The sequence below is a fragment of the Cupressus sempervirens genome, chromosome 9, assembly GCF_028749045.1.
Source record: "Cupressus sempervirens isolate cs-2001-9-10 chromosome 9, ASM2874904v1, whole genome shotgun sequence".
Taxonomy (NCBI): Eukaryota; Viridiplantae; Streptophyta; class Pinopsida; order Cupressales; family Cupressaceae; genus Cupressus; species Cupressus sempervirens.
This window is the reverse complement of record NC_143126.1, coordinates 79,473,242-79,483,669: the sequence shown is the minus strand read 5'-3', so window position 1 is coordinate 79,483,669 and position 10,428 is coordinate 79,473,242. Positions and strand designations below refer to the sequence as shown.

The following is a 10,428-nucleotide window of genomic DNA, read 5'->3' as shown; positions in this document are numbered from 1 at the left end:
TCAACTTTGTTATAATGTCCACATATTATAAATTTTGAAATTACTGAATTGTGCATGCACATAAGCTTGTTCTTGAGGTGTGGTTTTTAAAACTTTTGCAAGGGCCAACAACATATTTAATGCCATGTTGTTTCTTCTTTTTATTCTAATTCTTAGGTTAGGTGTTACTGGAGCTGCTCTTGCCACTCTTATCTCTTAGTAAGTGAACACTTATGGTCATCAAATGTGATGATCTATATTTATTTTGTTATATTTCTTTCCTCCAACATTTGAGTTGTCCTTAGAGAAAAATTTTTGAGAATGTCATAATTGATGGATCCGATTAATATTGAGGTTATGAAAGTATCTTATTAGCAATCTTGTAATATAAATATATTTCCATTAGTAGTTCTTGTTCCTACATTAGTTAACCACCAAGTAGTGTTCTTGCTCCTGTAAACATTCTTGTAGGTTCTCAAGTACAGGTGCAAGATTTTGAAGTGGCCTAGATTGATGGAGAAGTCATGGAGATTAAAGGTTAGTGGGTTAAAGTTCAGATAGTTGATGGAAAGTTGGTAAGTAAACAGTTTTATTTTGAATGACAATATCTTTAAATTTCTTTTTTAATTTATTGTGACTACATACAATTGGTTTAAAAAAATCCTACCAATGGCAATAGGTTTGTAGGAAAACCAATGGCTTATGTCTAGGAATATTATTTATAGCATTTCTTTGTGGATTTTTTATGCTTTCTTTTTGGTCAATGGTTAAAAAGATTCTTTTTCAGAGAAGCTATGTTGCACATATTTCTTTTTTAGGACTGCTTTCATTTCCTCCTAGCAATATAATCATGCTTTATGCATACTAACCTTGTTCTCCACATTTATGGTGACCACACAAGACATCAACACAACTTTTTTGGTATCAATAAATCCATTTTCTATAAGGCTTTGTTTGATATCTTGAAACTCAACTAAGCCAAGAAATCTGCTCTAGTTGTATGCTTACTCCTTTCACCAAATATCCTACACTCCCTTCACTCCGAACACTACCTTTTCTGGAGTTGCTAGGTACTAGCCATCAAAAGTTTCTTTAAGGAAATCATTGAGATTGAGTGAAGAGAAATGGGTTCCAGGAGCTTTCTTACAGCTTTGGACCATTCCAACCATTTACAACAACCAATGGAATATCAACACTAGATAGAGAAACATTTAACTGAACACGTGCACTAAACAATAGCTAATACACTGTCATTCACTATGAGAATGCAAGCTCAAAATAAGAATCCTTCACAAATGTGGTCACCCTACTTGAATAAATTAAAGCATGATGATAGTGCAACCAAACTAGTTAAGGATAATGTGAGGTAAAACATTGTGTTGAAGATGGTGGAGTAACAGGCCTACTAGGTCTTGATAAAGAGATAGATCTATGGGATGAGATGATGCTATAGTTGAGGAATGGCAAGAGAAGGGTGGAATGATGAGAGAATTCCTAGAACAAGGGCATGAAGAGAAAAATCATATGGTCATGAAGAGATCTTAGAGTTAGGGTTGTCTATAAGGACAAAGAACTCACAAGAGATGTGGGATCAAATAGGGGAAGTGCTGAAAGAAGTGCACGAAGGAGTGGAGCACCAAGCTTTCGATTGGGTGCATATGAAAGATTTATTTGGTTTTGTGTCTAACATTGTTATGATAGGGTTTCTAGGATTTTTTCTTGATGCTGATAGGAAGGAGGATGTTGCAGACATCCATGAGAAGAAATATACTAGAATTTGTACTTGGTACATATTGTTTGATTGTAGAGGCATAGAGCACTTGAATAAAGGATATCATTTTGTTGTAGATCCACAACAAGAGGCAGATAAAGACTACAAGAAGAGGAAGAAACCTCCCCAATCCAAAGGGATTTGGATTAATTTGATCCTTGGGAGCATGGCGCAGGGCACCTTGGCAAAATCCTGAACAAAGAGTCATTTAGACTCATGGATGGTTTAATGATCCAAGATGTGAATTTAATGGGACCTATGGTCCATTTTATGTTTAAACATGTTTGATTTAATGAGCCTAAATAATAAGGGAAATGTAATAGAGGTTAAGGCACTATAAGGTCAAAATGTACCTAGGAGGCTCATAAGGGGTCAATTTGTTAATCCTAGTTTAGTTTGGGGATATAAAGGCCTATAATGTCTAAAAAAAATGTAATATGGTCTCTAAGACCAACTAAAAGTTATAAAAGCACCAAGAGTGCTTAAAAGTTGTAGTTTTCCCATATTGGCAATTTAGGCCTAGTAAGGCTTATAAGGGAGTCTAAGGGTTTTAAGGGAGTTAGGTATATTTATAAGTCTTAATGAAGTTCTATACCTTTACAAAGGTTATGGAAATAAAATAAAATCATAAATGGTTGTAAGTTGTCAAAGTTGACACATTGTGTCAACATAAACAACAAATTTTAGTTTATAACTAATTGGTAACAGTTAGATAACTGACTGTTATAGTTAGAAAACAGTTCTTTTAGTATTATTTGGCTTTATAAGGGAGGTAGGAATAATTAAAGGGAGGAGGAGTTGTTTTTTGGTCAAAGAAGATATGTAATTAGTTTTGGAAGCAATAAAATCAAGTTTTTTCTCTGTTAACTACCCACTATTCCACGGGTACAGTCTGAGACAACAAGCTGTAGTAATTTTTTGCAATGTGAGTTTGATTTAGGAATGATATAGAATGTGACATTATTTTTATTCCACACTCTCTTACTTTCTTCTCATCATTTTATTGATTTTTTATTGAAAGATATTAGACTGGTGTACCAAGACCAATGACTAGTTAGACATAGCTAACTATTCCGATTCTAAAGTTTCAAATGTAGAATCTCTTCCACCCCCTTTAGTAACTATTATTGGTGGAAGAGAATGTGGTTATAATAATTCCTTGTATCATACTGATATAATGAAGGAGAATAGAGAATCTTGGTGGAGGAGCAATGTTGAGTGTTTATTTGCTGATTGTAAATGAGCCTGTGTAAACACCAGTCAACATGAATCGGATTTCCTTCAAGGATGATGATATTTGGTGGTGTAATATGTATGGGGAGGACATTTATGAAGTTTTGGTGCAATTTTTTTGTTTTGGTGATGTGGCTAGAGGTCTCATTAAATAGGCCCTATTTTAGTGACCCTAGAATAAGGGGTTAGGTGGAAAATGAATTGGATGACTAATAGAACCTTGGAGATTTCAAAATATCTTGTTTTATGAGCCCTAGAAAGACTATTTCAATGTTTGGGGACAAGAGGATAAGTGGAGTTATGAGTTGCTTTGAAAATGGGAGAGAAGTAGGCCTTGTTTAGTGTCACTAGAGGTATTGAATCTTGGGTATGGTCCAAAGGATTTGATATTGAAACTTAGGGATGTTGTATAGATCTTAAAATGGTATCTTAATCATGTTTTTGTTTCCCTAGTTGTTTGGGGAATATTAGAGGAAAAAACCAAAATAGTGACTGGTGAGAGCTACTAGCTTTAAGGGCTAGGTATGAGAGTTAGGTTAATGATTGATCATCAAAACTTAAGGGATTGGTTGAACATGGTGGAAATACCATGAGGAGATTATTCATGAAGGAAAAATGAAGATTGAAGCCTTGGGTGAAGTTATGGAATTTGGTAAGCACTAAGTGCACATGGGTAGCCTAGAAGGTAAGTCCTTGAGGGGACATTGGAGTAAAGAGTTGTTGCTAAATGAATGGATTTTCTATCTGATATGAGGAAGATGGATACTAATCACCACCTTTGCATCACTGTACCCTATAACTAGTGACTATTCCTGCACTATTCAAGTCCTTGTTATTGCCAATCAACAAAACAATGAAATGTTTAAGTAAGAAATTAAAAAAAAATGCCAGTGAATGTTCCTAGATCATATTTAAGAAAATATCACAACAAATAAAATTCAAACAAGTTGTTGTTATTAGAGTGTACCCACGAAAGGGTGAGTTCCAAAATTGCAGAATATTTCATTTGTCATTGACTGAAATTGTTACAACCTCGTGCCATTACACATCAATCTTGATCTTTTTTCACTCATGTGAAATCACCCCTAAAAAAACCTCTACACTCCAAGAAACAAATGCCAACCTCTAACTAACTCCCCTAACTATCTGCAATAGTCAAAACTGACTGTGCACTAACATAAAATACTTAGAGATTTGTTGCCAAGTTGACAACAAAGTTGTCAACTCAACAACCTAAACATATAATGCTAAAACAAAAGACTTCTAAAGGTTTTAATAATAACCTTTATCACCCTATAATCTTTACTAACCCAACTAACCCCATTAAGCCCATTTTAGGACATTTTGCCATTATAGGAAATTTACAATATTGTGCACTCTTAGTGCTTGAAGCAACATTTAAAGGCTTGATTAGCCTTGTTACATCTATTAATAACCTTATAGGTCAATTCCATTAACACCTAACCTAGGATCAACCAAAATCCATTCCTTTTCAAAGGTGTCCTCTGATAGTAAAGCAGACACTTTACAATATCATTATCTATATCATCACCAATTGCTTCATAATTCTAGTTTATTAACAAATATTTCCATTGATATGTTAAGAGATAATAGTACCCTTGTTTCTACACATAACACCTTAGATACTAGTCCTACACCCTATCTCAAGATTTTTTTTAATATGAATGTCTTCTATGAAGATGCATGTGACTTCACTTATTAGGAATGAACATTATCCCAACACATCTAGCGAGCTCAATGGAACATAAGAGATTGCTTTTCAAATATTAGAACATGTTTTCAAATTACCATTTATGTTAAAAAGTTGCAGTGCATGTGCTACAATATTATGGAGTGTTAATATGGCTACTTTTCTTTTTGAACTTTTTGTACCATGCTTTTTGTAAGTAAGTTCCATTGTATTTGTTTTATCTTGTTTATGTTTGACCACATTTTTATCAATATTGATAGGGATTAGATGTTCTTAGGTGGAAGGTTTTAAAATATTTGAAATCTTTTTCAAGTTTGAGGAATATGCATTTGTGGAGATATTGGCATTGATACAAGTTCAAGAGATAAGACAGTTCAATTTTGGTCAATTGATGAAGTGGACAATAGAAAATGTGTTCTGAAGAAGATGTTGATCAGACATAGTAGCTTTGTGGGTCCTCTAGCTTGGATACCTCCTAGCATGCATTTTCTTGAAGGTGGGCTTGTCTCGAGAGGAATGGATACAATTGTTATTGCATGGGATCTAAGCACAACATAGGCTATCCAGATAATGAAGGACCATCAATTGCTAGGTTACTAGCATTACTTTGCATGATCAGGGTGACATTTTGTCCTCATCAATTGATTGGTATGGACTTTTTTTTTGTTAGCAACTTGCATAAATAATCAAGATGTGTTTATGACATGAAAATCACTAAGGAATTTGTTTTCATGATCTTATTTTTAACACCAAGGCTTTTTAAAAAATAATTAATAGAGGACTTAAATTAAGGGCCCCTTCTCTATTGAATATCAATCATGGCACAAAGAAAAATGTTCCATATACTACATGAACCATCGCTGCAACATACATAGCTAAAACATAGACTACCTAGAATGAGGAACCAAACAAAAGACAGGGCACCAAAACTAGACATAATGGTATGAACAATTCAATAAATGGGAAAAGTTGTACCAAAGACAACATATCAATCTAAATACTGAACACCCAAATAGAAATAAAATGGCATGGTTAACCCTATAGATGTGGTAATCTGCAACAAGAATATTGTGTTAGACATAAAAGCTAGTTACATAAAACTCCAATGGTTAGACACAAATAATCTTATGAGGGAAATGAGTACTCAATCCAAGCAAGTGATTATGGCAATTTCCATTGGTGTGACTGTTGGTGTGATATTAGTAGCCTATTTCCTCAATTGTATCATATGGCATAGAAAGTGTTATAAAGACCAACTGAGCAAGAATATTCAAAGTGGTATATCACTTTCCATCCATATTAATAGCATTGATTCAAGTACAATACTTTAAAAGTTTGAACTTCAAATCTGGGCAGCAATATTGATAGGAAACTCTTTGTTATCATTGTTTGATGTCATTAATTTACACCATAGATGTATTATTGACTGAGCATTCATAGATATGTTGTATTTGTATCATCTTTTAGTATTGAAATATAAGTTAAATCTTAATATTGTTGTCGAGAGCATCATATACATACATATATACATACACACATATATCTATATGATTGCAAAAACTTCAAAAAAGCTGGGACAAACTAGGATAGATCCATACAATAAACAACCTCTTTAAGTCCTTGCAAGACCTAGGATGTTTGGGACATCATTCTGATCTAGGGAACATGCTCCCTTGAAACATTGGTAGAATTGGATAGTGTTTTATTTCATCAGTTTTCCATTCTACTTTATAAGTGTTCTCATATTTTTTATTTTTTATTTTTCAAGAGAATTTGAATTTAGAATTTAGAATTATTTTAGTATAAAATCTACAAGACTTTCTTTGAACACATCCTTTGTAGTTCATGTCACTTCTTGTGATCAATCACAATAGTGTCAACTAGTTATTAGGTATATAGACCATTAACAAGTTTAAGTAAAGAGTGGACAAGAATTGTATTGGTGAGAAATAAAAATTGTAGAATCTTAATGAACTTTTGAGGATTTCACTTTCACCTGTGGTGGATCAATACCGACATCTAGGTAGGTGGTTTCTACTTGGTAGTGTTGTTAATAGCTTCCTTATATTGTTATGTTCTTGGAGGTTCAAGATTTGTGCTAAAGGAAATAACTGGTAGAAAAATTTCACCCTGCCAGTTTATTTCTTCCTCAAACTATTAAATTTTAGGAACCTTTTTCTAACATTATAGTACATATATGAATTATAATAAATTAGTGGCTCTTCAAATGACATTTTTTAATTGTAGATTTTATATTTATTTGCTTTCAAATGTGCCAAATTTAACTTGAGTCAATACTATCTTTATATAGTGTGTTTTATCAAATAGGCAAGGTTGAATATGTTTCCTAATTGTTGGGTGTCTACATGAGTATATCTCATAGACAATCAAGTCATTTTAATGGTTAATTAGGTTTTTCATTCCTAATTCTAGGTTAACTATTCAGCTTCACATTACTTTTCCCAATTTTTTTTCCTAAGCTCAAGGAGTGTATCATGTAAATGTATGGATCATCATTATTTAGTAAGGTTGACTTTGTCCCACATGGCTCTATTTAAGATGTGCCAATGATTGCAGTGCATGGTATGTGCTCCTATTGGTTGGCATGTGTAGATGGGATATCTATGGTGGAAGATAATTTTTTCCTCTGTCATGTTGTGCTTTGTAGGATATGTTTTGTTGAGATATTTGTGGTGTTCTCTTAAGATTTGGCTATCTTAGAAATGATGGAACATGGCTCTTCATCTTGGGATTCTCCCATCTATGGAGATGTTTTAGATTGACAGGCTCCAAAATACCATTATGATTCTTGATGTTGATGCCTAAAAGATTATTAAGCTTATAGTAATACTAGGGTGGGATGGTAGTGGGAGTATGGACATTCTTGAAACTAGTGCTTCCATTTTTGTTAATTTCAAAGATAAACTTAATGGTTACATTCATCGTCTGGCTATTAAGAGTGGGTCTTAAAAGTAGTTTTCCTTTCTATAGAAAAAATTATTCTATATGATAATTCAAATGAAGGTAGTATGGGAATATCAGAGTAATTTTTTTATTTGATAGTTCAAATGAAAATTATACAGGCATGGCAGAGTAACTAGCTAAAAGCTTGGTGGGGGAACTCATAACCTTGTGCAGGGAGATTTAACTGGTTTATTTTGAAATAGAACTAGTTTTTCTGGGTTGAGATCTTGCAATGAATGTAGATAGACTACTAGTAATTCTCTATAATGAGTGTTGGAAATTTCCAATTTTGTTAATTCTTACTATTATTTCAAAATATGGTTTGATTTGTGCTTTACAAATGCTCTTTTAAAGAGCCTAGTGTTTAGGTTGCTACTAGTTTTTAAATTGCTTTAATGGGTTACAACCCCATTAAATCCTCAAATTATCAATAAAAATTACAAGTGTGACTTTTTTTTCTAAAAGAATGGTGTATTCTATCTCTAGTTGAAATCTTGTACTCTTTAAAATGAAAATCAATTCTAGGAATAATTTATTGTCAGAAATTGTGGTTGGCATTATTTAGGTAGTTCTTATTGATATGCTATATTAAAACGAGTGTATTTTATTACGAGATTGATGAACTCTTATATGGTCTAGAAAGTAATCAGTTTCTTATTCATAATGTATCTATATATGAACATGGTTTAAGTTTGATGTAACTTTTATTATTCCTATAGAGAAAAAGGTCTTAAGTGGCTTGGCAATTGGTGTAGCAAGCATGCAAGCTGGTGAACGTGCATTACTTCATGTGGGATGGCAACTAGGATATGGGGAAGAAGGAAACTTTTCTTTTCCAAATGTTCCTCCTAAGGCTGATCTCATATATGAGGTTGAGCTTATTGGTTTTTACGAAGCAAAGGGGGTAAGTCTAATTCTTCTCTTCTCACACTAATTGGTCAAGCTATATATGTAGGCACTAACTATGTAAGAGTAACAGAGGCTCAAATAATAAATGCTACACATTGTGTGATCCAATTTCCTTTCAAATGGCTAGTATTAGGGACAAAAAGGGTGAAGTATTTGGTTATATGTCAATGCTAATTTTATTTTGCATCATTCTTAAATCTTAATGTCTTTCAGTAAGATGATAGTTAGGCTTTTTCTAATGTTAATTTTGAGTGCTTGCTGCACAATAGACCTAGGTCAAATTCTTGCTAGTCTTCCCCTTCAACAAATACAAATAAGACTGGATGCTTATTCCAACAATCTTGGAACCCTATAGTTATCGAACTAATTGTCTTATCTTGTAGTTACATTGCAATTCAAAAATTATAATTTTCTTTTCATTTATTATAAATTTGTCAGGGTAAGGCATGGAGTGACATGACAGTAGAGGAATGGATTGAAGTAGCTAATATGAGACGTATAGAGGGTAATGAATTTTTTTAAAGAGGGAAAACTAGTAGAGGTGATGCAACAATATGAAATGGTGACATATCTATTCCTTTTTCGATTCTTCTATTTACTATATTCCAAACTACCTAGGTTCAGGTAGTTTGCCTACCTAGCAGACTTTTCCAAGATGTGGCTTTGTGCAGGCCCTAGCATACATGGGAGATGATTTTATGTTCCAATTATTTGGAAAATATAAGGACATGGAAAATAATATTAAGAATCCATGCCATCTCAACATGGCTACATGTTTGTTGAAACTGAACCATTATGAAGATGTCATTAGCTAGTGTAACATGGTGTGCATTGTGTAATGGTGTATTGAGTCATTTTTTTTAATAAAACTTGTGATACTTTTGTACCCAATCTAATTTGAGGCCAAAGATTCCATAAATTTCAAGTGTGGGTCTCCTTTTACCTCTTTATGTAGAACAGATCAGAAAATGGGTCTCAACTCTTTGATGTTCAATTTCCTTATCTGCAGGTGTTAGTTGAAGATGAGAACAATGTGCAGGTTTTATTTAGATGTGGGAAGGAAAAATCTTCTCTTGGGTAGATAGATGATGCAAGAGAGGATTTCCAAAAGGTTAAGAAACTTTCTCCTGAAGATAAGTCAATGGTATGAGAGCTGCATCTCCTTGCACAACATGACAAGGAGATGTATATGAAATAGAAGGAGCTCTATAAGGGCCTATTTGGCCCAAGGCCAGAGCCAAAGCCTAAGAGATTGAACTGGTTCATTATATTTTGGCTATGGCTTTTATCCATAATAAGAATAGTTTTTAGGGTGAGGAGATCTAAATATGATTGATTGTTGGTAATTCAATTAATTGACCTATTATGAGGTTATTTTGATGATGGATCACAGAGCGTGATCTGCAAGCTTGATGTAAGAAAAAATTTACATAGTCAAGTCTAGAAGCTACAAGTGCTAAATACTATGGACTATGGAAATCTAATGTCTTTAATTTATTTATCTTTCCAACATGCTTTAGTTTCTTGTGTACCACAAAGGAGTTTGGAACAATGCTATTTGGTTTGTAAGCTAGTAAGAAGATGTTTACTAGAATCCAAATCCATTGTTTTTTAAATCTTAAAAGCATCCATACCTACAAGTAGGGCATGGAATTGGTTTTTTATACATTAGTTTGAACTTGTGTTCAACATTTTTTTCACATACCTTTATAAATTTTCTTCATGTTGATATAGATGGGCATAATGATGCTTTCGACTGTAAGTCTTATATAGCAAAGATGAATCTAAAATTTGCATGGGCTAAAGTGGAGCATATTTATAGTCAAATAGATTGGTTCTACTATTACATAGTCAAGCATAA

At 33.3% G+C, this 10,428-nt stretch overlaps 1 pseudogene; it reads left to right on the top strand.

Annotated features, from left to right (window-relative positions):
* The first annotated feature begins 7,261 nt into the window (after positions 1-7,261).
* LOC149537712 (peptidyl-prolyl cis-trans isomerase FKBP42-like) lies at positions 7,262-9,903 on the top strand (annotated as a pseudogene).
* The last annotated feature ends 525 nt before the right edge of the window (positions 9,904-10,428 follow it).